Source organism: Pseudorca crassidens, chromosome 1 (assembly GCF_039906515.1).
Source record: "Pseudorca crassidens isolate mPseCra1 chromosome 1, mPseCra1.hap1, whole genome shotgun sequence".
Classification (NCBI taxonomy): domain Eukaryota; kingdom Metazoa; phylum Chordata; class Mammalia; order Artiodactyla; family Delphinidae; genus Pseudorca; species Pseudorca crassidens.
This window is the reverse complement of record NC_090296.1, coordinates 61,212,600-61,238,642: the sequence shown is the minus strand read 5'-3', so window position 1 is coordinate 61,238,642 and position 26,043 is coordinate 61,212,600. Positions and strand designations below refer to the sequence as shown.

Sequence of the window (26,043 nt, the reverse complement as noted above, 5' to 3'; positions counted from 1 at the left end):
CTCTGATAGTCTATGAAACAAAACACCAAAACTAAATTTGAAAAAAAAACTAAAATAATAATTTAAAAAATTCTATACCACTTTGTAGAGGGAAAATAATTATTTTCAAAAAACATTTCTTACTTTGCTAATTTTGAGGATAATCTGTGGCTCTCCGCTGAGATTCGATTTTTTGTCCTGGTGGAGGTATCGATCACCAGAAAATTGCTGTACTGCCTTCTAAATATTGCACTTCATCCTCAGAATATGTACAGTACTTCTAAGATTTATGACACTAATGGAACTCTCCTGGCAGCAGTGTGATCCATTTTGCTGACGTACAGGAAGCAGACACAACTCTAATCTACTGTTGCACATATCCAAAGACTGAAGAAATCAGCATCCTAATTAGCGTGGAAACAAGAGATGTGGAAGCCTTCAGTCCCTTAATTAGTGTGGAAACAAAAGATGTGGAAGTCCTGTAGTAGAGCAATATAGAAAAGAATTAGTCTTGATCGTGTTTTAAAAAAAATTGAAACAAGCTTTGGCCATTACCTGCTACATCACTTTAATCAGAGGGCATCAGAAAATAAATTCAATTGGGATTTTAAAGGGCAACCTCTATTTCATAAGATAAAGTTTGTGACCTGCAAAATAACTGTATTTATAGATTTTAACAAGGAATAACTTGTACATTAAAAAATATAACTCTGAAATAGAGTGTGTCAGAATTAAAGAACACTAAACTAAAGTCAAATTGAATTTCAATCCCTGTTTTTCCATTAACTAGCTGCGTGATCTTGGGTCAATTACTCTGTCTTTCAGGGCCTCACTTCCTTTGCTGGACTAGATAATCTCCAAAGACCTTTCCAGCTGAATCATTTTATGATTTCATTAGATTTCCCATAGTAGAAGCTACCAAGTGAGCGGGAATTGTAATAAACAAGACTACTCTTCTCTAGTGAAAAGGATTACATGACTATAAGTCAAAAGAACTGCATTCTACTCTCTGCAGCACCACTTAAAAACCACCTGACCTGGGCAAGTTCTTAATTTCCTCATCTGTAAATTAGAGATAGTGGTACCTCAATGCATTGATAGGAGTTTTAAATGAAATGCCATATCTATTATTCCGCTTGGGTTGGCATAAATAAACATAAGTTGCGCTACTTAAATACCAGAGATTTATTTTCTTACAGTTCTGGAGGCTAGAAAATCCAAGACCAAGGACCAGCGGGGTTGGTTTCTGGTGAAAGCTCTCTTCCTGGCTTGCCAGAGGGCTGCCTTCTCACTGTATCCTCACATGGCTGAGAAAGAGCCCTGGTGACACCAGCCCTATCAGATCAGGGCCCCACCCTTATGACCTCATTTAACTTTTATCACCTCTTCATATGCCCTGTCTTCAAATACAATCACATTGAGGGGTAGGTTTTCAATATATGAATTTTGGGGGACACAACGGAATTCCTAGCATCATATATGAAAATTCTTTGTAGATACATACTACTAATGTCTAATAAGAATAAGGATCTGTGGCTAAATGGTCCTTCTAATGTTTGTGGGACTACCCAAAGTTATAACGTTTTTGAAGGACTATTTAGCAATATCCATTAAAATGTAAAGTGTTCATACCTTTTGAACCAGTATTTGCACTTTAAAAATTTCTACTCCCGAAGCACTCTTAGAATTACACAAAGATATATGTATGGAATAGTCATTTAAATATTGTTGAAAAATGGAAACGATCAATAAACAAATAATTTAATATGTTATAGTAGATCATACAATGAACATTTTATGTGTGATATATACCCAGAATATGAAATATTATATATCCGTTAAAACTATAAACACTGACATGAAAGGATGTTCAAGATCTGTTAGAGAATAAAGAAGTGCAAGTTGCAAATTTTCTATAGTATGATTGCTTTTTTGGGTAAAAAAAATATTTTGGAGGTATTATACATTAAACTGTTTATACTGGCTTTCTTTGAGTGGTTTGGAATTCCAGGAGACTTTCACTTTCCAAGTTATACTTTTCTCTAATTTTTAATTTCATTTTAAGGACATATATTACCTTTGTTTTAAGAACATAAGAGATTAAGAGACTGTAAACTATCTCTAGCTCAGACTCTATCAAATCTTCAGTTTATATTTGAAATACGTTTAAAATTATTTTTTATTTTTATTGACAAATAAATGTATGTAGTTTAAACAATTACAAAGCTTATTACGAAAAACAGAAGTCCCTGCCTTTGCCCCTTCCTACTCCTGGTCACCTGGGGAAAATTTATTCTACTGTGTCAGCAGTTTCACTGCATATTTACCTATGTGTTATGAAATAACATGCATATATTGATATTTGTTGATGGCTTCATTTTGGACATTATCTGCTGATTTTCATCCACAGAAATTTTAAACTTCCGTCTTTGCTTTTTGCCTCCCCCTCCCCCAAAATTACTCCCCAGCCTGTCACTTTATGGATATCACAACTTTGGCTTAATTAATATTCAGGGTTTACATTAGTATTACTATGTCAATATTGTTCATAGTTGAGCTACATACTCTTGTATTCCTGTAGTTACTAATTACCTTATATTTTGTCTGTTTAGTTTCCTATGCAAGTATCATTATTTCATTCCCAAATTTTTCCTTCAGAGTTCTAAAATTCCTATCAATATGGTCAAACACAACAGATAATGTATTAGTTTTATTTTAAGTGATGTCATCTCTCCTGGTGTGTCATACAGAAAGCCAGTAGATAGCAGTGTTTGGAGAGCTAATTCTCATGAAATAGTAACAAATTTCCCCCTTGCCTTTTTCTTTAACTTTCGGTCCTTTCCTCTGGGCACCTAGATCATTCTGTTCTTATTTTCTCAGGTAAAAAAATGACAGCAAAAAGGTAGAAGAGGAAGAGGAGTCTTTTCCTGACTTTGAATTCCAAAGTTTATACCCTGAGGAAATGAAAAGGGCTTATGGTATGTAAATCAAAATATTTTGGATAAAACCCCAAGAGTAAGAGACAAATGTCCCCAACTCCACTCCTCCTGCCAGACTAAAAGTCAGAGGAGAAATGATGGAAGAGAGGAGTCTGGGGTGACTGGGACAGGACGTAGCAGAGTCAGTGTTGACTGATGGCCTATTGTCCACTCCTATGGGCACTTCAGACCCCCACACATCAGGCTTAAGTTAACAATTCTTTTATCAGTTCCTGGTGAGAACATTCCTCAACAGCAGCCAGCATATCTTCCACAGAACACCCCAGGTGTGAGATGCCTGTGACTTTGTAAACACCCCCCCCCCCCGCCCCCAACTCCCAATGACACAGGACACTTGCAAACCTCAGAAGAGCTTGGGATCTGGATTCCTAGCACTTGGTGGTGCTGAACAAAACCAGCTTGATCTTCTTCATGACTTGGGTCAGTGCAAAAGCACAGTCGTATTATAAGTGCAAATGCTTTAGGACAAATCGAACTGTTATATAGGCTGTCTGTTAAAATTGTTGAACCAATGAGTTAGAGAATAAATGTAATGAAAAGCTCCCATAATGGCCCAGTGGAAGGAACAAGAAGCCTAAATTCAGGCAAGTCAATTAATTACTGTACCTGATTTCTCATCTGTAAAAGGAGGCGAGCAATAGCTTTCTACTTTTTAGAATGGTTCTTTAGCTGTGGTGTAAGTAAAAGCATATTGAAACTTTAAATGCATAACACTAGGTATTATTTTATATATATGCCAAATATTTGACCCATTCACTGATTTCATAATTCAGCAAACATAAGTAGGGTATAGACACTAAATTTGAGCAGAACAGCAAGAGCATATTTTCACAAGTAAGCCCATTATTAGTATTGCAGCATTTCATTTTGCAGCAGTATTTCATATTGCCTCTCCAAGTGATTACACCTGAGAAAGGTCACTCAAATGTTACATATTAATTCTAAATACTTCTCTAGGCTATTTAATCTGTATTTCAAACTCAGTGCCTACTTGTCAAATATAATCTGTAAACACTGATTAAGCCTCTGTGAGTACCACTGCATGCTTGTCACCCACAAAGCAAGTTATGAGACCTTGTCCTGTCACCTGAAAGCATTCAATCTGACCATGACTGAGTGCCAATTTTAATAGTAGAGGATCTCTAAGAGTCTAAACTTAAATAATATCATGGTGCCTCACGAAAAGCAAACAGTAAATTTTTAGGGATAATTGTTTTCATCCACCGTAGCTCTCTTCTTTGACAATGGGAAAGAAAGCAGAGAAGCGAAATCTACTTACAGAAGAATTCCAATTAATAAATATAGGAGGAATGAGGAAAATAGAAAGTCATCACTAGGCAAACATAACTGTTGCAGGGAAGGTCCACAGATGGATGCCAAATGGAAGTTTGAGGAGAAACTATATTTGCATAATCTCTAAGGGCAAGCTGGGTGAAGGGTATATGGGGACTCTCTGAACTGTTTTTGGGGGTTTTTTTTGCAACTTTTATGTAAGTCTGAAATCTTTTCAAAGTAAAAATAATTAAAAATATGGAAGAAATTTGTATTATAAATTTCCGTACCCCAAACATCTTTTTTTGGTTTCTTAATTTTACTTTAAAACTCATGCTTCATATCTTGTTGACCTACAACAGCATTCACCTTCCTTACACAAATCTTCCATATTGTTTCCATAGTTGCTCTGAAGTCCTCCCCACTTACCTTCTAGTACCAGTAGAGGACTGTAAACATTCAAGAAAGACTTCTTCAGGTATGTCTTGAATATCTACTATTTTCATGGAAGTGTGCTAACAGCTGCAAGGGACTAAAACTCAGTCTATAATCCAGTCCTCCCTCGAGGAGGTAATAAGCATGTTGGGAAGATAATAGTATGCACGTGAAAGAATAAAATAGCAACTTGTGAAATTATGTATGGTCATGCTTTATTTTCATGGTATTAGTTACAGGAGTTGATAGAGACAGAGAAAAGTGACACATTCATGAATAAGAGCAAGCTGGACCTAAAAAATATGTAGGTCTTGTATGGTGAGTGGATACAGAGAGTGTGTACAGTCTTTGTGGGAAGCAGTCATAAGACCCATCTGAATGGGGTGGAAAATTTGAGGTGATGAGAAGAGGAATGGGCCCAGATAGAGCTGAGCCAGATCACAGAGGGTTGTGAAAGCTAGACTGAAGAGTTTTTGGTCCAGACAGAAAAGGGAGGCTATTTCAAGGGCTTTGTTAGGGTCAAATTACTTTTCGAGCACAAATGTAAACATGTATGGTGGATCTCAAGCCAGAACCAGCTCCATTTTGAAAATCGTATATCTAATAATGGAACTTTGAGAAATCTTTTCTGAAATGCAAATTAAATTGTCCTCGTCTTCTCCACCCTACCCCACCCTCTTTCTCCCTAAAACATTCTAGAGGTTTCCTTTTACTTTTAGGATAAAGACCAAAATCCTGAACATGGCTCTAGGAGATTGGACCCCTCCCCATATGCCTAGATTTCTCTGTACCCTATTCCCCTCAAGGCTTGCCTTCTTTTGCTTCCTTCAGAACTCTCTTCTGTTACAGTTTGCATACGCTCTTCCCTTTGATTCATCCTTATCTCTTGACTAGTTTACTCCTTTTCATCCTTCAGATATCAGTTCAACACCCCAGTGATCACCTCCAATGCAGAAACCTTACTTTCTGCTCTGAATGGAATTATTCATAATACCAAGTATCTCAGTCTGTAAAACTGTCAACATTTGTGTATTTACAATATGGATTATTTGATTTAATTATGTGATTATTTGATTAATGCCTTTTTCCCTCATCAGACTGCAGACTTCTGAAGGCAGAGACTATTTTCATCTGTGTTTCCCATTGTATCTCCTGTCTCTTGCATATAATAGGTACTCAATAAGAATTTGCTGAATAAATAAGGAAACAAAAATATTAAAATACATTCATTTTCTCCATTCCTAAGACACTATTCTATTCCAATGATATGATCTTCTGAATCATGAGAAAAATGTCCTATCTCAACTTTGAAATTATAAAACAGGGAACTGTGCTCAATATTATGTAACAACCTAAATGGGAAAAGAATTTGAAAAAGAATAGATACATGTATATGTATAACTGAATCACTTTGCTGTACACCTGAAACAAACACAACAGTGTTAATCAACCATACTCCAATATAAAATAAAAAGTTAAAAAAAAGAAATTGTAGTATACTCCCAGTATTTTAACACTTTTGGAATGTGGGCTCTAAAAGTGTTATTCAGATGATTACACTGGATTGAATTACTAGAGCTTAAATAGAACTTGTTGATCAACAGATCGATATCCATGTTCAGGGCACTTTACTGAGCACTGTGAATTATTCCAAGCTAAATAATATATGGTTTCTTCCTAGCTTATAATCAAGTAGGGGATAAAGCTACCTATATTATATGATAGACAGTGAGGGTGCTAAGTACTATAGAAAGATGGAAAGGGGAAGAGTTATTCTGACTGAAGGAATCTGACAAGGCAATAGTGAAAAATAACATTTGAGTCAGGTCTGGAAGGATAGATGTGCTTTTGACAGCCACACTTTGGGAAGATAAAAATTCCAGGCAGAAGGAAAATAATAACTAAAACTACAAAGCACAAAAAGTGTAGAGCACTGTAGCAGAAAGGCAAGAGGGGATAGAGCAGAGGGTGAGTGGGCTGCAAGTACGTTGTGATAGGGAATAGATTAGAAAAGTGAGGTTTGAACTAATAATATGCTACACAGTTGGTACATATTTGATGGGTAATGAGCAGTGACCAAGGATAATGAACAGGGAAGTGCCACAATCACATGTGTGGTGTCCAGTGGTAATGTGATATGATAGATTAGAAGAGAGCTCTACAGATTAAAGAGGGTAGGAGACCAGTGGCAAGGAGAAGAGAAATTTACAATGGCCTGGGGGAAGCTAAGCAGGACCTGACTGGGTTAAGTAGCCGTGGAAAAAGAGAGGATAGTTGACGGAAGCATTCAGAATGTGGAAAGAATAAGATTCAGCAAACATTTAATATGAAAATTGAAGAATAGAAAGTTGGAAAGTTTTGATCTCATGGCTTAACTGATAATTTAACTAAATGCAAAACTAGTAGTGAGAACAGGTTGGTAAGAGTAACCTGTTCTTGCTGCCTTAAATCTTCTTGTAATAGTAATATTTTTAATATTATCCAAATCTCTTGATGGTGAGTAATTACATCATTCACATTTTTACATTATCTAATAATGTATTTGTCTGTAACTTTTGTTCATACTTGTCAGCTGTTGAGTCTTTTCTGATTTAAAATCCTGCAGAATTTATTGGTATTTATTCCTTTGCATGACTCCTTTTCACTGCCTCATTTTTCTAGTTGTCTGATTTTATTTTTAGCAAAACATGATTATGCTTTACATGTGGATCAGAGGATAACACCTTCTTTCTGCTGTCTGAAACCCTCTCACTTCCATTATTCTTTGAGCAATTCAACCCAATGGATGCTGAGTTTTTTAAAATATGTATTTATTTATTTACTTATTATTGAAGTATAATTGACTACAATATTATATTACTTTCAGGTATAAAGCATAGTGATTCAATGTTTATATAGATTATACTTCATTTAAAGTTATTACAAAATAATGGCTCTATTTCCCTGTGCTGTACAATATCCTTGTTGCTTATCTGTTTTATACATGGTAGTTTGTATCTCTTAGTCCCCTCCCCCTATTGTGCCCTTCCCCCCTTCCCTCTCCCCACTGGTAATTGCTAATTTGTTCTCTGTGTCTGTGAGCCTGTTTCTGTTTTGTTATATACTTTTTTTTTTTTTTTAGATTCCATGTATAAGTGAAAGCATAGAGTATTTGTCTTTGTCTGACTTGTTTCACTAGGCATAATGCCCTTTAGGTCCATCCGTGTTACTGCAAATAGTGGACACTGATTAAGTAAGTAACTATCTGCCCAACATCCTGGGAGTCTCAGATGATTAAGGCACTACCTTCAAGGAACCCGTATAGATGTAGAACTTCAATCCCAGTTAAATATAACATGATATAGAATATTATAGCACTAGTACAAATAATTATTATAATTATTCAATAATCATAATAATAATACAAACAACAAAAGCTACCCCTTACATCTCCTTTCCTTTCATTCATTCCTTCCTTTAACAACTGTTCTGAGAGCCTCTGCCCAGTCTTTAGCCAGGAACACGATTTAGAGCAGTGAACAAACCTGAGCCAAAATGCGCTCCTGTGGAGCTTATTATAGTGAAGGAAGCTTACACTAAAAGGTAATATGCAAATAAATAAATATAACGACTGTGTAAATACAAGCTGAGGACATCTTGTGAAGCACTGGTAATAATAATAGCTATCATAGGACTAATAGCAATATTTGGTTAGATCTTAGTTCTAAGTGCAGGTACTCTGGTTCCAGAGCTAATCACTTTATATTACATTATCTACAATGACAGAAAATATATTTTCTCAGGTGGGAGTATTTACTTATATAGTGTGATAAGCAAAGGCTTGTCTAAGAAGATAATGTTTAGGCTAAGACAAGGTGGATAAAAAGGCAAAATCTACACAAAGATTCAGGGCAGAGCATTTCAGGCAGAAGAAATAGGATGTAAAAAACCAGAAAAGAGCTTCGTATTTTCTAGGAATAAAAAATAGGTTAGTTGGCCTTCCCTGGTGGCGCAGTGGTTGAGAGTCCGCCTGCCGATGCAGCAGGGGACACGGGTTCATGCCCCGGTCCTCGAGGATCCGACATGCCGCGAAGCGGCTCCGCCCGTGAGCCATGACCGCTGAGCCTGCGCGTCCAGAGCCTGTGCTCCGCAACGGGAGAGGACACAGTAGTGACAGGCCCGCGTACCACAAAAAAAAAAAAAAAAAAAATAGGTTAGTTTGAGTTGAAGATAGTGAGCCATGGGAGAAAGGATTTGGATGGGATTGAAGAAATAAACAGGAACCAGATCATTCAGTAGGTCTTGTCGTATACAGAAGAGAGTTTGGCTTTTATTTTAAGAGAAATGAGAAAACATCATTTGCTATTTATATTTTTAAAGTATCCTTCTGGCTCCTATATGAAAAATGAATTAGAAAGTGCAAAAGGGGAAGTTAAAAGATAAGTGGCAAAATCAGGATTTGAATTCAAATTGTGACTATAAAGTCAAGACTTATACCTACCACATTACTCTATTCCCTAAGCTGTAGTAGATTTGCAACCTGGCGGGGGGCATTGTCCTACCAGGTATCAGAGATCCATAAATTGTACCCTTTCTTGAACTCTCCTTGCCTCTGTGACCCCCCACTCTGTCTTTTTTAGGTCTTGGGGCAGGGACATATTTAAAGGTTTTCTTGAGAAAAGAAGAAATGATGGATGTTAATGACTTTTTAGCTCATCCTTACTCTCTTCTTGTTTGAACATAACTTCCCATCTCAGCCACACTGGCATACAGTAGTGGTTTTTAGAGTATATAATTTAAAGTAGCTTTTATAGTACATAATTAGTTGCCTGGTGGGGTGCCGGTGGTCAAAATGCAAATATGTGACTCACACCCCCAGAGATTCTGATTCAGTATAACTGAATTGGGGCATTTTAAATAAGCACTCCAGTTAATTCTGAGCCAGATGATCCAAAGACTACATTGTAAGGCACCAGTTTACGGTGAATAGGTTTAAGATTTTATCCCAAGCATAGAATGATGACATGGACATATTGATTCTGTTAATATTATCAACATTAGAAGCCATCAATTGCAAGTAACCCCAGAATTTAGTAGCCTATATATTTTTGGTAGACATCACTCCCCAGTGCAATATAATACAATACACGGATCATCAATTTGATCCCTTTCTTCAAGCAAGAGACCAAAAAATTTATATAAACAATTTCCTGACTGGTCAGTCCCCATGTGGGCTAAATATATCATGCAGATTAATGATAGAAGGGTTTTTCCAGCTGGGTAGAAACAGAATATTGCCTTCCCAATATTAATACAGGGTTACATACAAGATTCAAGTAATTATTGCCCAATAACTCTTTTGGAGGTAGTTTTGTAATATAGACAGGACAAAGAAGTAAATAAAAAATGAAAGTGAATCAAACTTCTTCACTACACATCTTGTACAAAATAATTACTAACCTATATAAGTGGTTATTTAAAAGGCAATAATAATAGCCAATAAGATGAATCACAATTATAAGTCATTCTAAAAATCAGCACCCTAATTATATTTTGGAGTCATATTCTGAAGAACACTCTTTACTGTAGGAATCACCCAGCTTGCTCCTTATAGCTGTGCCTTTTGTAAAAATGGCATACATCATTAGTGATTTTCCTGCCATCTTAAATCTTTTCCATGGTTAATATCATGCATAATTAGGCCTTAGGACATCTAAAATATACTGACTTTTTATCTTTTACATTGGTCTTAACTAGTCTGCATTTTACATTCTCTAAATGAATGAGGTAAAGAATCAGGACACATGTCTGTTCTATGATGCTCAAAATTGCTAATTATTAGAGAAATGCAAATCAAAACTTCAGTGAAGTATCACCTCACACTGGTCAGAATGGCCATCATGAAAAAGCCTACAAACAATAAATGCTGGAGAGGGTGTGGAGAAAAGGGAACTCTCCTACACTGTTGGGAATGTAAATTGGTACAGCAACTATGGAGAACAGTAGGGAGGTTCCTTAAAATACCAAAAGTAGAGCTACCATATGATCCAGCAATCCCACTCCAAGACATATATCCAGAGAAAACCATAATTTGAAAAAATACACGCACCCCAATGTTCATAGCAGCACTATTTACAATAGCCAAGACATGGAAGCAACCTAAATGTCCATCAACAGAGGAATGGATAAAGAAGATGTGGTGCATATATACAATGGAATATTACTCAGCCATAAAAAAGAATGAAATAATGCCATTTGCAGCAATATGGATGGGCCTAGAGATTATCATACTAAGTGAAGTAAGTCAGAGAAAGACAAATATCATATGATATCACTTATATGTGGAATCTAAAAAGATGATACAAGTGAACTTATTTACAAAACAGAAACAGACTCATGGACTTTGAAAACAAACTTATGGTTACCACAGGGGAAAGGTTGGAGGGGAGGGATAAATTAGGAGTTTGGGATTAACATATATACACCACTATATATAATATCGATAATCAACAAGGACCTACTGTATAGCCCAGGGAACTCTACTCAGTATTCTGTAATAACCTATATGGGAAAAGAATCTGAAAAAGAATAGATATATGTATAAATGAATCACTTTGCTGTACACCTAAACCTAACACAACATTGTAAATCAGCTATACCCCAATATAAAATAAAAATTAAAAACAAAAAAAGAATCAGGACATGTGTCTGTTCAGGACCAGTTCTGATTTTGTGTCAGCTCCAAACTGGTCTCTTGAGAACAGCAATATTACTCCCAAATCTTAATGGTCTCAGTTACAACAAATATATAATAACTGAAAGATATCTCAGTATGTGCTCTATAGAGGCAGGATTTTATTAACCAAATTTACAGATGGTTTTAAGAATTACTCATATATTTCATGAAAAAAGTATTCATTGAGCACCTAGTAAGTATCAGGCACTATTCTACGCTCTGGGGCAACAGAGATAAAAAAAAAGAAAGTGTTTCTGCTCCTGGAAATTACACACTAGGCAGTGAGATATACAATATATAGAAAAACAAGTATAATATGATAGATAAGTACAATGCAGGAAAATGAAGGTTAGGGGAATGGAATGTGACAAAAGTGGTCAAGGATGACCTCTCTAGAGATGACAACATGTATGCAGACACTTGAATGAAGTAGACAGTGAGCTATTCAATTATCTGGGGGTGAGAAATCTAGGCAGAGGAAATAGCAAATGAAGAGGCCCTAGATAGGAACATAACTGGTACATCTGAGAAACAGATAGGAGGATAACAAGGGGAAGATTAATAGAAGATGGGATTGGAGAAGTAGCAGGAACCAGGTTGTATAGGGCCTCAAATTGCCTTGGTAAGTAAGGACTCTGAGTAATATGAGAAGTGTGGTCGATTAAAAATGGCCAAATATTATTTGCTAATCCCTCCATTGAGAGGTGGAGTCTAATTCCCTCCCCTTGAATCTGGGCTGGCCGTAGTGACTTGTTTAACTAATAGAATGCAGCAGAAGTGATATTTGGAAACAAAAATGGGTCATAATAAGTCTTGAAACTTCCACCCAGGTATCTTGGAACCTACCAGCTGCCATATAAGGAGTCTGACAACTCTGAGATCACCAGGCTGTGAGGAAGTCCAAGCTAATCATGCAGAGAGCTCTGTAGGGAGAGAAACATAAGACGATGTCCAGCCAGACCAGCTGTTCCATCCATTCCAGCCTAGCTACCAGATATGAGTAAGGAAGTCATCTGCGTCAATCCGACCTCAACAGATGTCAGATGAAGAAGAACCAAGGCCCCAGACATATGGCCCTAGCAGAGCTGTTCTAGCCACTTCCAGCCATTCAAATGGGCACAGCTGCGGCTCACTAGGGAGCAAAGGTGAACAATCTCCACTGTGCCTTTTACCATTTCTTGACTTACAGATCATGAACATAATAAAATGGTAGCTATTTTATACCTCTAATGCTTGGATGATCGATTTTGCAGCAATAGATGACCGGCACAGGATAGATGAGAACAGGAAAATGTAAACTTGATCTATACTCTAAAAGGATGCCTCTAGCCACTGAGTGGGATCTAGACTTTCAGGAGAACAAGAACGAAAACAGGATGATCAGTTAATTCAACTAAAATTGAAGCAAGAGAAAATAGTGATTTGGATTAAAATAGTGGCATAGGAAACAGTAAGAAGTGTTTGAACTTGAGATACGTTGTGAAGATACTTGACAAGGGCTTCCCTGGTGGTGCAGTGGTAGAGAGTCTGCCTGCTGATACAGGGGACACGGGTTCGTGCCCTGGTCTGGGAAGATCCCACATGCCGAGGGGCGGCTGGGCCCGTGAGCGATGGCTGCTGAGCCTGCGCGTCCGGAGCCTGTGCTCCGCAACGGGAGAGGCCACAACAGTGAGAGGCTTACGTACCACAAGAAAAAAATAAAAAAGATAAGCTGACAATATTTGTTCAAATTACAGACAATATCTTTTTTTTTAACATCTTTATTGAAGGATAATTGCTTTACAATGGTGTGTTAGTTTCTGCTTTATAACAAAGTGAATCAGTTATACATATACATTTGTTCCCATATCTCTTCCCCCTTGCGTCTCCCTCCCTCCCACACTCCCTATCCCACCCCTGTAGGTGGTCGTGAACCACCGAGCTGATCTCCCTGTGCTATGCAGCTGCTTCCCACTAGCTATCTATTTTACGTTTGGTAGTGTATATATGTCCATGCCACTCTCTCACTTTGTCATAGCTTACACTTCCCACTCCCCATGTCCTCAAGTCCGTTCTCCAGTAGGTCTGTGCTTTATTCCCATCTTACCCCTAGGTTCTTCATGACCCCTTTTTTTTTTCTTAGATTCCATATATATGTGTTAGCATACGGTATTTGTTTTTCTCTTTCTGACTTACTTCACTCTGTATGACAGACTCTAGGTCCATCCACCTCACTACAAATAAATCAATTTCGTTTCTTTTTATGGCTGAGTAATATTCCATTGTATATATGTGCCACATCTTCTTTATCCATTCATCTGATGATGGACACTTAGGTTGCTTCCATGTCCTGGCTATTGTAAATAGAGCTGCAATGAACATTTTGGTACATGACTCTTTTTGAATTATGGTTCTCTCAGGGTATATGCCCAGTAGTGGGATTGCTGGTTCGTATGGTAGTTCTATTTTCAGTTTTTTAAGGAACCTCCATACTGTTCTCCATAGTGGCTGTATCAATTTACATTCCCACCAACAGTGCAAGAGGGTTTCCTTTTCTCCACACCCTCTCCAGCATTTATTGTTTCTAGATTTTTTGATGATGGCCATTCTGACCGGTGTGGGATGATATCTCATTGTAGTTTTGATTTGCATTTCTCTAATAATTAATGATGTTGAGCATCCTTTCATGTGTTTGTTGGCAATCTGTATATCTTCTTTGGAGAAATGTCATTTTAGGTCTTCTGCCCATTTTTGGATTGGGTTGTTTGTTTTTCTGTTATTGAGCTGCATGAGCTGCTTATAAATTTTGGAGATTAATACTTTGTCAGTTGCTTCCTTTGCAAATATTTTCTCCCATTCTGAGAGTTGTCTTTTGGTCTTGTTTATGGTTTCCTTTGCTGTGAAAAAGGTTTTAAGTTTCATTAGGTCCCATTTGTTTATTTTTGTTTTTATTTCCATTTCTCTAGGAGATGGGGCAAAAAGGATCTTGCTGTGATATGTCATAGAGTGTTCTGCTTATGTTTTCCACTAAGGGTCTGATAATGTCTGGACTTACATTTAGGTCTTTAATCCATTTTGAGTTTATTTTTGTGTATGGTGTTAGGGAGTGTTCTAATTTCATACTTTTACATGTACCTGTCCAGTTTTCCCAGCATCACTTATTGAAGAGGCTGCCTTTTCTCCACTGTATATTCTTGCCTCCTTTATCAAAGATAAGGTGACCATATGTGCATGGGTTTATCTCTGGGCTTTCTATCCTGTTCCATTGATCCATATTTCTGTTTTTGTGCCAGTGCCATACTGTCTTGATGACTGTAGCTCTCTATATAGTCTGAAGTCAGGGAGCCTGATTCCTCCAGCTCCGTTCTACTTTCTCAAGATTGTTTTGGCTCTTCGTGGTCTTTTGTGTTTCCATACAAATTGTGAAATTTTTTTGTTCTAGTTCTGTGAAAAATGCCAGTGGTAGTTTGATAGGGATTGCACTGAATCTGTAGATTGCTTTGGGTAGTAGAGTCATTTTCACAATGTTGATTCTTCCAATCCAAGAACATGGTATATCTCTCCGTCTATTTGTATCATCTTTAATTTCTTTCATCAGTGTCTTATAATTTTCTGCATACAGGTCTTTTGTCTCCTTAGGTAGGTTTATTACTAGATATTTTGTTCTTTTTGTTGCAATGGTAAATGGCAGTGTTTTCTTAATTTCACTTTCAGATTTTTCATCTTCAGTGTATAGGAATGCAAGAGATTTCTGTGCATTAATTTTGTATCCTGCTGCTTTACCAAATTCATTGATTAGCTCTAGCAGTTTTCTGGTAGTGTCTGTAGGATTCTGTATGTATAGCATCATGTCATCTGCAAACAGTGACAGCTTTACTTCTTCTTTTCTGATTTGGATTCCTTTTATTTCCTTTTCTTCTCTGATTGCTGTGGCTAAAACTTCCAAAACTATGTTGAATAAGAGCGGTGAGAGTGGGCAACCTTGTCTTGTTCCTGATCTTAGTGGAAGTTCTTTCAGTTTTTCACCATTGAGGATGATGTTGGCTGTGGGTTTGTCATATGTGGCCTTTATTATGTTGAGGAAAGTTCCCTCTATGCCTACTTTCTGGAGGGTTTTTATCATAAATGGGTGTTGAATTTTGTCAAAAGCTTTCTCTGCATCTATTGAAATGATCATATGGTGTTTCTCCTTCAGTTTGTTAATATGGTGTATCACGTTGATTGATTTGCATATATTGAAGAATCCTTGCATTCCTGGAATAAACCCCACTTGGTCATGGTGTATGATCCTTTTAATGTGCTGTTGGATTCTGTTTGCTAGTATTTTATTGAGGATTTTTGCATATATGTTCATCAGTGATATTGGCCTGCAGTTTTCTTTCTTTGTGACATCTTTGTCTGGTTTTGGTATCAGGATGATGGTAGCCTCATAGAATGAGTTGGGGAGTGTTACTTCCTCTGCTATATTTTGGAAGAGTTTGAGAAGGATAGGTGTTAGCTCTTCTCTAAATGTTTGATAGAATTCGCCTGTGAAGCCATCTGGTCCAGGGCTTTTGTTTGTTTGAAAATTCTTAATCACAGTTTCAATTTCAGTGCTTGTGATTGGTCTGTTCATATTTTCTATTTCTTCCTGGTTCAGTCTCAGCATGTTGTGCATTTCTAAGAGTTTGTCCATTTTTTCCAGGTTGTCCATTTTATTGGCATAGAGTTGCTTGTGGTAACTCTACAAGCTTGATCCTTTGTATTTCTGCAGTGTCATTTGTTACTTCTCCTTTTTCATTGGAGAGTCTTGATTTGAGTCTTCTCCCTTTTTTTCTTGATTTGAGTCTTCTCCCTTTTTTTCTTGATGAGTCTGTCTAATGGTTTATCAATTTTGTTTATCTTCTCAAAGAACCAGGTTTTAGGTTTATTGATCTTTGCTATCGTTTCCTTCACTTCTTTTTCATTTATTTCTATTCTGATCTTCATGATTTCTTTCCTTCTGCTAACTGTGGGGTTTTTTTGTTCTTCTCTCTCTAATTGCTTTAGGTGCAAGGTTAGGTTGTTTATTTGAGATGTTTCCTGTTTCTTAAGGTAGGATTGTAATGCTATAAACTTCCCTCTTAGAACTGCTTTTGCTGCATCCCATAAGTTTTGGGTCCTCGTGTCTCCATTGTCATTTGTTTCTAGGTATTTTTTGATTTCCTCTTTGATTTCTTCAGTGATCACTTGGTTATTAAGAAGTGTATTGTTTAGCCTCCATGTGTTTTTATTTTTTAAAGATCTTTTCCTGTAATTGATATCTAGTCTCATAGCGTTGTGGTCGGAAAAGATACTCGATATGATTTCAATTTTCTTAATTTTACCAAAGCTTGATTTGTGACCCAAGATATGATCTATCCTGGAGAATGTTCCATGAACACTTGAGAAAAATGTCTATTCTGTTGTTTTTGGATGGAACGTCCCATTAATATCAATTAAGTCCATCTTGTTTAATGTATCATTTAAAGCTTGTGTTTCCTTATTTATTTTTATTTTGGATGATCTGTCCATTGGTGAAAGTGGGGTGTTAAAGTCCCCTACTATGATTGTGTTACTGTCAATTTCCCCTTTTATGGCTGTTAGCAGTTGCCTTATGTATTGAGGTGCTCCTATGTTGGGTGCATAAATATTTACAATTGTTATATCTTCTTCTTGGATTGATCCCTTGATCATTATGTAGTGTCCTTCTTTGTCTCTTGCAATAGTCTTTATTTTAAAGTCTATTTTTTCTGATATGAGAATTGCTACCCCAGCTTTCTTTTGATTTCCATTTGCATGGAATATCTTTTTCCATCCCCTCACTTTCAGTCTGTATGCGTCCCCAGGTCTGAAGTGGGTCTCTCATAGACAGCATATATATGGGTCTTGGTTTTGTATCCATTCAGCCATTCTGTGTGTTTTGGTGAGAGCATTTAATCCATTTACATTTAAGGTAATTATCAGTATGTATGTTCCTATTCCCATTTTCTTAATTGTTTTGGGTTTGTTATTGTAGGTCTTTTCCTTCTCTTGTGTTTCTTGCCTAGAGAAGTTCCGTTAGCATATGTTGTAAAGCTTATTTGGTAGTGCTGAACTCTCTCAGCTTTTGCTTGTCTGTAAAGGTTTTAATTTCTCCATCAAATCTGAATGAGATCCTTGCTGGGTAAAGTAATCTTGGTAGTAGGTTTTTGTCCTTCCTCACTTAAAATATGTCCTGCCACTCCCTTCTGGCTTGCAGAGTTTTTGCTGAAAGTTCAGCTGTTAACCTTATGGGGATTCCCTTGTGTGTTATTTGTTGTTTTTCCCTTGCTGCTTTTAATATGTTTTCTTTGTATTTAATTTTTGATAGTTTGATTAATATGTGTCTTGGCGTGTTTCTCCTTAGATTTATCCTGTATGGGACTCTCTGTGCTTCCTGTACTTGAACTATTTCCTTTCCCATATTAGGGAAGTTTTCAACTATAATCTCTTCAAATATTTTCTCAATCCCTTTCTTTTTCTCTTCTTCTTCTGGGACTCCTATAATTCAAATGTTGTTGCGCTTAATGTCGTCCCAGAGGTTTCTGAGACTGTCCTCAGTTCTTTTCATTCTTTTTTCTTTATTCTGCTCTGCAGTAGTTATTTCCATTATTTTATCTTCCAGGTCACTTATCCGTTCTTCTGCCTCTGTTATTCTGCTATTGATCCCTTCTAGAGTATTTTTAATTTCATTTACTGTGTTGTTCATCGTTATTTGTTTCCTCTTTAATTCTTCTAGGTCCTTGTTAAATGTTTCTTCCATTTTGTCTTTTCTATTTCCAAGATTTTGGATCATCTTTACTATCATTATTCTGAATTCTTTTTCAGGTAGACTGCCTATTTCCTCTTCATTTTTTAGGTCTGGTGCATTTTTATCTTGCTCCTTCGTCTGCTGTGTGTTTTTCTGTCTTCTCATTTTGCTTATCTTACTGTGTTTGGGGTCTCCTTTTCACAGGCTGCAGGTTCGTAGTTCCTGTTGTTTTTGGTCTGTCCCCAGTGGCTAAGGTTGGTTCAGTGGGTTGTGTAGGCTTCCTGGTGCAGGGGACTGGTGCCTGTGTTCTGGTGGATGAGGCTGGATCTTGTCTTTCTGGTGGGCAAGTCCATGTCTGGTGGTTGTTTTGGGGTGTCTGTGGACTAATGATTTTAGGCAGCCTCTCTGCTAATGGATGGAGCTGTGTTCCTGTCTTGCTAGTTGTTTGGCGTAGGGTGTCCAGCACTGTAGCTTGCTGGTCGTTGAGTGAAGCTGAGTCGTGGTGTTGAGATGGAGATCTCTGGGAGATTTTCGGTGTTTGGTATTACGTGGAGCTGGGAGGTCTCTTGTGGACCAGTGTTGTAAACTTGGCTCTCCTTCCTCAGAGGCACAGCAGTGACTCCTGGCTGGAGCACCAAGAGCCTTTCATCCACACTGCTCAGAATAAGAGGGAGAAAAAATAGAAAGAAAGAAAGAGAATAAAATAAATTAAAATAAAATAAAGTATTTAAAATAAAAAATAATTATTAAGAAAAAAAATTTAAAAAAAAAACAACGGACGGACAGAACGGTAGGAGAGATCATGAAAGCAAAGCTATACAGACAAAGTCTCACACCGAGGCATACACATACACGCTCACAAAAAGAGGAAAAGGGGAAAAAATAATATATCTTGCTCCCAAAGTCCACCTCCTCAATTTGGGATGATTCGTTGTCTATTCAGGTATTCCACAGATGCAGGGTACATCAAGTTGATTGTGGAGATTTAATGCGCTGCTTCTGAGGCTGCTGGGAGAGATTTCCCTGTCTCTTCTTTGTTGACACAGCTCCTGGGGTTCAGCTTTGGATTTGGACCCGCCTCTGCGTGTAGGTCACCTGAGGGCGTCTGTTCCTCCGCCCAGACAGGAAGGGGTTAAAGGAGCAGCTGATTCAGGGGCTCTGGCTCACTCAGGCCGGGGGGAGGGAGGGGTACGGATGTTGGGCGAGCCTGCGGCGGCAGAGGCCAGCATGACTTTGCACCAGTCTGATGCAGGCCGTGTGTTCTCCCGGGGTAGTTTTCCCTGGATCCTGGGACCCTGGCAGTGGTGGGCTGCACAGGCTCCCGGGAGAGGAGATGTGGATAGTGACCTGTGCTCGCACACAGGCTTCTTGGTGGCTGTAGCAGCAGCCTTAGCATCTCATGCCCGTCTCTGAGGTCCGCGCTGATGGCCACGGCTTGCGCCTGTCTCTGGAGCTCCTTTAAGCAGGGCTCTTAATCCCCTCTCCTCACGCACCAGGAAACAAAGAGGGAAGAAAAAGTCTCTTGCCTCTTCGGCAGCTCCAGACTTTGTCCCGGACTCGCTCCCGGCTAGCCGTGGTGCACTAACCCCTTCAGGCTGTGTTCATGCCGCCAACCCCAGTCCTCTCCCTGGGATCCAACCGAAGCCCGAGCCTCAGCTCCCAGCCCCACCTGCCGCAGCGGGTGAGCAGACTAGCCTCTTGGGCTGGTGAGTGCTGATCGGCACCGATCCTCTGTGTGGGAATCTCTTCGCTTTGCCGTCCGCACCCCTGTGGCTACGCTCTTCTCTGCAGCTCCGAAGCTTCCGCCTCCACCACCCGATGTCTCCGCCCGCAAAGGGGCTTCCTAGTGTGTGGAAACCTTTCCTCCTTCACAGCTCCCTCCCACTGGTGCAGGTCCCGTCCCTATTCTTTTGTCTCTGTTTATTCTTTTTTCTTTTGCCCTACCAGGTACGTGGGGAGTTTCTTGCCTTTTGGGAGGTCTGAGGTTTTCTGCCAGCGTTCATTAGGTGTTCTGTAGAAGTTGTTCCACGTGTAGATGTATTTTTTATGTATCCGTGGGGAGGAAGGTGATCTCCGTGTCTTACTCTTCCGCCATCTTCTCAAATCCACTCCTACAGACAATATCTTTATGTCAATTTCAATCTTGAAAACATTTAAAAAATATACTAATATTTCATGTATTACACTTACTTAGAAATACCCGGAGCATATGACCAATCTAAGGTCTGTTAAATAAATGAAAATATATTGAATCTTTCTTTGACTCAGAATCTGTCTGTAGGTCTGGTTAATCATTTGAAGCATCAAATAATATCATATTTTCATTGTAGAAAGTTTTATTCACCCAGGGCTTGCCCTAGAAGCTTTTAGTGTGTGCCTTTTTTTTCTCCACAGAACTCATTTGTTAACTTTTTTTAGTTCTTTCAACAACTATTTATGAAGAGCCATCTATGGATACATTGCTAGGTATTCAAGATACAGTTGTGAACAAGAGTAGGCATAGTTTCTTTTGATGGAAGGTAGACTTTTTTTGAAGGTGGATTTTAAACAAATAACCATCCAAATAACTATGACAAATTCTGTATCCACTGTCAGGGTGATAATAGGAAGTTTTGACTTAGCAAGGTGAACAAAGGTTTTCCTCAGGAAATTGAAGAATAAGTTGAGATCTGGAAGCAAAGTCAGAGTTAATTACTGTAAAGTAATTAACTTCACAGTGCAAGAGTACTCTAGACAGACAGAAAACCAGTGCAAATGCTGTATTGTCTAGAGCATGATATACTAATGAAACTCAAAGAAGAACTCTCCAACCTCTGCAATTTGGTCTTCTCACTGAAACTAGAATGATCTTTCTGAAATCTAAACATGGAATCTCCTACTTGTCTCTTAAAATGCTAGATGGCTTATCCTCCTAAGTGCAACACAGATGGTGATTCCATTTACTGCTTTCAGAAGCTTTGGAAGAGACAAAATAAGTTAAGTTTTGGGGAGAAGAAAATGAGTTAAGTTTTGGACATATTGGATTTAAGATGCTTTTGAGACATGCTAATGGATATGTCAAAAGTGAATTAGATATATGGGTAGGAAGGCCTGTCTGGAGATGTGTAAGTTATCAGTCTATAAGAGATACTCAAATGGCATGGACGAGCACTCTCACAGAGAGATCATGAAAAAAGAGGAGACTGAGGACCACACTTTAAGAAACCCCAGTGGAGAAAAATATACATCTAAGAAAGAGACAAATAGAAGTTGCCAAAGAGGTAAGAGAAAAACCTGGGGACTATAGTACCATAAAGGCCGAGGGAAGACAATCTTTCAAGCAGATGTGCATGGTTGACTACATGGGACACAGCTGAGGGTCAAGAAAGCTAAACAATTTTTTGGATTTAGGACACATAGGGAGTAACGGGTGGTATAAGGAAAGAACATTGTTCTTGAAATACAAGAACTGATATCTGTCACCTGTACCACTAGGCAGACCTGTTGGCCTGTTTATCCATCTTCTCTGTGCTTCATTTTTTCATGTAGAGCCTCTTGAGCCCTTTCCCAGATTTACTTACAGATCCAGCAACAACTTATTGAACTCCATGAATTATAAAACATATGCTGATCTCCTTAAAGTTTTCAACTATAACTTCCTTAAGAAACATAGTTAAGCAAGTAAACACATGAAAATATATTCAACATAATTGGCCATTAAGGAATACAAATTATAAACACAATGGGATACCACTACACACCTATAAGAATGGCTAAAATTAAAAATAGCAATAGGGCTTCCCTGGTGGCGCAGTGGTTGAGAGTCCGCCTGCCGATGCAGGGGACACGGGTTAATGCCCCGGTCCGGGAAGATCCCACATGCCGCGGAGCGGCTGGGCCCGTGAGCCATGGCCACTGAGCCTGTGCGTCCGGAGCCTGTGCTCCACAACGGGAGAGGCCACAACAGTGAGAGGCCCGTGTACCGCAAAAAAAAAAAAAAAAAAAAGCAATAACACCAAATGCTGGTGAGGATGCAGAGCAACTGAATTACTCATGTATGTTGCTGGGAATATAAAATGGTACAGTCTCTGTGGAAGAAGTTTGGCAGTTTCTTAAAAAGCTAAACATGTAACTATCTTGCAACCCAGAAATTGCACTCCTGGGCATTTATACCAGAGAAAAGATGATTTATGTTCATATGAGAACCTGTACGTGAATGTTTATAGCACCTTAATCTATATTTGCCCCAAACTTGAAACAACCCAGGTATTCTCCAGTGAGTGAATGATTAAACAAACCATGGTGTATTCATACCATGGGAGTATTATTCAGAAATAAAAGCAGTGAACAGTTGATACATTCAACAACTTGGATGAATATCCAGATAATTATACTGAATCAAGCTAGTGGGAAGCAGCCACACAGCACAGGGAGATCAGCTCGGTACTTTGTGACCACTTAGAGGGGTGGGATAGGGAGGGCGGGAGGGAGATGCAAGAGGGAGGAGATATGGAGATATATGTATATGTATAGCTGATTCACTTTGTTATAAAGCAGAAACTAACACACCATTGTAAAGCAATTATACTCCAATAAAGATGTTAAAAAAAATTCAATCACAAGTGGTTACATACTATATGATCCCATTTATACCACCTTCTTGAAGTGACAAAATTATAGAAATGGAGAACAGATTAGCAGTATCCAGGGGTTAAGGAGGGGGTGAAGGCAGGAGTGAAGTGAGTATGGCTATAAAAGGGCAATATGAGGGATCCTTGCAATGATGGAAATGTTCTGTATCTTGACTATATCAATATCAATATCCTTCTTGTGATATTGTACTTTAGTTTTGCAAGATACTATCATTGGGAAAACTATGTAAGAGGTTAACAGGATCGTTTTATATTATTTCTTACAATTGCATTTGAATCTACAATTATCTCAAAATAAAATTTTTAATTAAAAAATAAACATGTTCAGGAAAGAAACTGTGACATAAAAGAGAAACATAGATGAAATGTTACAGTATAGGGAGGGAGAACTTATTTAGATGGGGAACTTGGGAATGATTTCATGTAACAGATGGGTAGGATCTGAACATTCAAATCTAGGGGAGGACGTTCCAAGCAGAGAAAATAGTATAAGATATGAGGCCAGAAAGCTTGTGACATATTCGGAAGCCATGTTTAATTTCACTGGCGTCCCATGTTATTGTAGGACAGCAGTGAAATAAGATTGGAAAAATAGATTGCAGAGAGACTGTGGAAAGTTCCAAATGTTGTACTAAGGGATTTGTTTCTGTGTGTGTGTGTGGACCCTCTAGAGGATTTAAGGTGGGAAACAATGGCTGACATTTTGTTTTGGCATCAGAATGTTGGAAATGGTTGGGGGCAGGTAAAGATATGGGAGGCAGGAAAACCAGTTGAAAAGGATGGTGATCATTTAGGAGTTTAGGTAAAGGAGTACAGTGGCAGTGGGAAGAAAGAGGTGGTTCAGACCCAAAGCTGTTTCACAGTTGTGTCTTTACCTGTACTAAGCACAGCACCTGACCCACAATGTTTAATAAATATTTGTTAAACACAAACATGAAAGGATATATAAAGAAGCATCTTTATGGATATAATAGAAGCATCCTGGGCTTCTATTTGTGGCAGTTTTACTACCTGGGATACTTGCTGTTTGAAGCCTCCAGCCTATGTAGTAGACATTTTACCTTTTCCAAAACTCTCACATCTGCCGTGAGAGTTTCAGAAATTTACTGTTTGCTCAGAATAATCCCATGTGCCCTGTTGAAGTCCATGGTGTATGACTTACTTTTTTCAAGTTGTTGATAATATATCGTGTCATTCCTGTCTACACCTTCATGGCACATGTTGAAGATCTCTTAAGTTCAGTCTCACAGTTCCTCATCTTTGAATTTAACTTCCAATGCTCTCTAGCCAAAGACCTCCGTAAACACATTTGTTGTATGTTACGTTCATTATTACATTGATTATTATGAACTAACAATTTAGGTTAATTACCATAGCAGCAAGGGAAATGAAGGTGTTAGAAAAGGATTTGGGCTATGATTGAATATCTTAATAAATCTTATCTAGGAGGAAGGCAAACTAGATCCAGGCTAGCACTGTTAATTGGTAAAGCAGCAGCAGTCACTCTTTATAGGGCAACTAGCATGGGAAGCTGTACAGGACAAACCACTCAGCTTCTTTAACAAACAAATTACAAAAGAAAGAAGGGCAGGGGGAAGCCACAGTCACTCATATTGGCCAGAAACGGAACGTGTTGTCACTTTTGCGGCTTGGACGATGTTCATGTTTTGCTTGTGTTCAGACATGCTGGCAGAGTGGTCTTGGTTTTTGCCTTGATCTATCACAGCCTTGTGGAGTGGCCTTGTCTGACGTTAATGTTCTGTGAAATTGTTTATGCTTGTCAGGAGGACATCAAAGTCTTACTGTGACTGCAAATACAACTTATAACAGCACCAAAGCATGATAATACCAGGCAAGCTCCTGGGTGCCAGGGGATACTTTTATCTTTCTCACACTAAATACGCATTAATTTCTTCTCCAAATTACTGTAGTACTACATCTTACTGTGAGATTTCATTAGATGCAGCTTCCTTAGTATTAGACTACAAGTGTACTGTCTCTCCTCACAGAGAGGATAAGCATTATAGGGTAGTGACCACAGCTTAGAGCTTTTGGTCTCAATCTTGGTATTTAAAATCCTCTAGATCCAATTCCAGTAATAGATGTTTACTGTTAAGTTTTTAAATGAATGAATGAATGAATGATTTGGGCTCAAATAAAACTCATTTCAGAGTTTTTCAATTCTAAAGAATTAAAGGAAAAGAAATCAATTCTTGTTTAAATCAAATAAAAAGATGTTTTCCCTTCATATGATAAATCAAAGAAGAATTGAGGTGAAAGTAAAGTTGATCAAGTTGATGCAAATATTTGAGTGAAGAAAAGTCTTGCTAGTGCAGTTGAGACATCAGTAATAAAAATCTTTAGCTAGATATGAGGCATTATTCAATAAAAAATGGAAATTGCTTTTTTTTTTTTTTTTTTACCGTGCGCGGGCCTCTCACTGTTGTGGCCTCTCCCGTTGCGGAGCACAGGCTCCGGACGCGCAGGCTCAGCAGCCATGACTCACAGGCTTAGCCGCTCCGCGGCATGTGGGATCTTCCCGGACCGGGGCATGAACCTGTGTCCCCTGCATCAGCAGGTGGACTCTCAACCACTGCACCACCAGGGAAGCCCGGAAATTGCTTTTTATTTCAAAACTTGATGGAATATTTCACCTGCCAAAAAGAAAATTTATTCATTTGGATATTATCTTCTAATACACGACTAAATCTTCTCCCTTCCTCTAAATGCTAAAGTATTCACTATCTCCATGAGTTTCTGTGAATTTCAAATTTAATTCATAGATGCATAAAAATTGATGTTCCATTTTCATTTACATGTTTTTATTTACTTTCTTTTGAACTAGGTATATTCCTAACAGTTGGTAATCACTAAAATAAATACCATAAATAGAGCACTTAATAAAATCAGGGGGGAAATATATTAACATTTTTAGAGTACTGTGACTTAAAAATCTCTCTGCAAATAACTCAAAATATGGAGGTAATATCACTAGGATAATAAGTTATATCTATATATGTGTTTATACCTAGAGAGATTTTAAGGAAGTGGATCACATGATTATGGCAACTGGCAAGTCTCAAATCCATAGGGCAAGCTGGCAGACTGGAAATTGAAGTAAAATTCGATGTTGTAGTCCTAACTTTGAAGGGTGAAAACTCAGGCAGTCTGGAAGCAGAATTCTTTCTTCTTCAGGAAACAGTCTTTGCTCTTAAGGCTTTCAACTGATTGGATGAGACCCACCCATATTATGCTTTACTTAAA

The 26,043-nt window shown here is 38.2% G+C and overlaps 1 long non-coding RNA gene across 1 annotated transcript in view; it reads left to right on the top strand.

Moving 5' to 3' along the window:
- The first annotated feature begins 2,851 nt into the window (after nt 1-2,851).
- Nucleotides 2,852-26,043, top strand: part of LOC137227655 (uncharacterized) — a 114,191-nt gene continuing 90,999 nt past the window's right edge. The window contains exons 1-2 of the long non-coding RNA XR_010944953.1: nt 2,852-2,957; nt 4,655-4,728. This is a non-coding gene — a long non-coding RNA (uncharacterized lncRNA). The remainder of the gene's footprint in view (nt 2,958-4,654; nt 4,729-26,043) is intronic.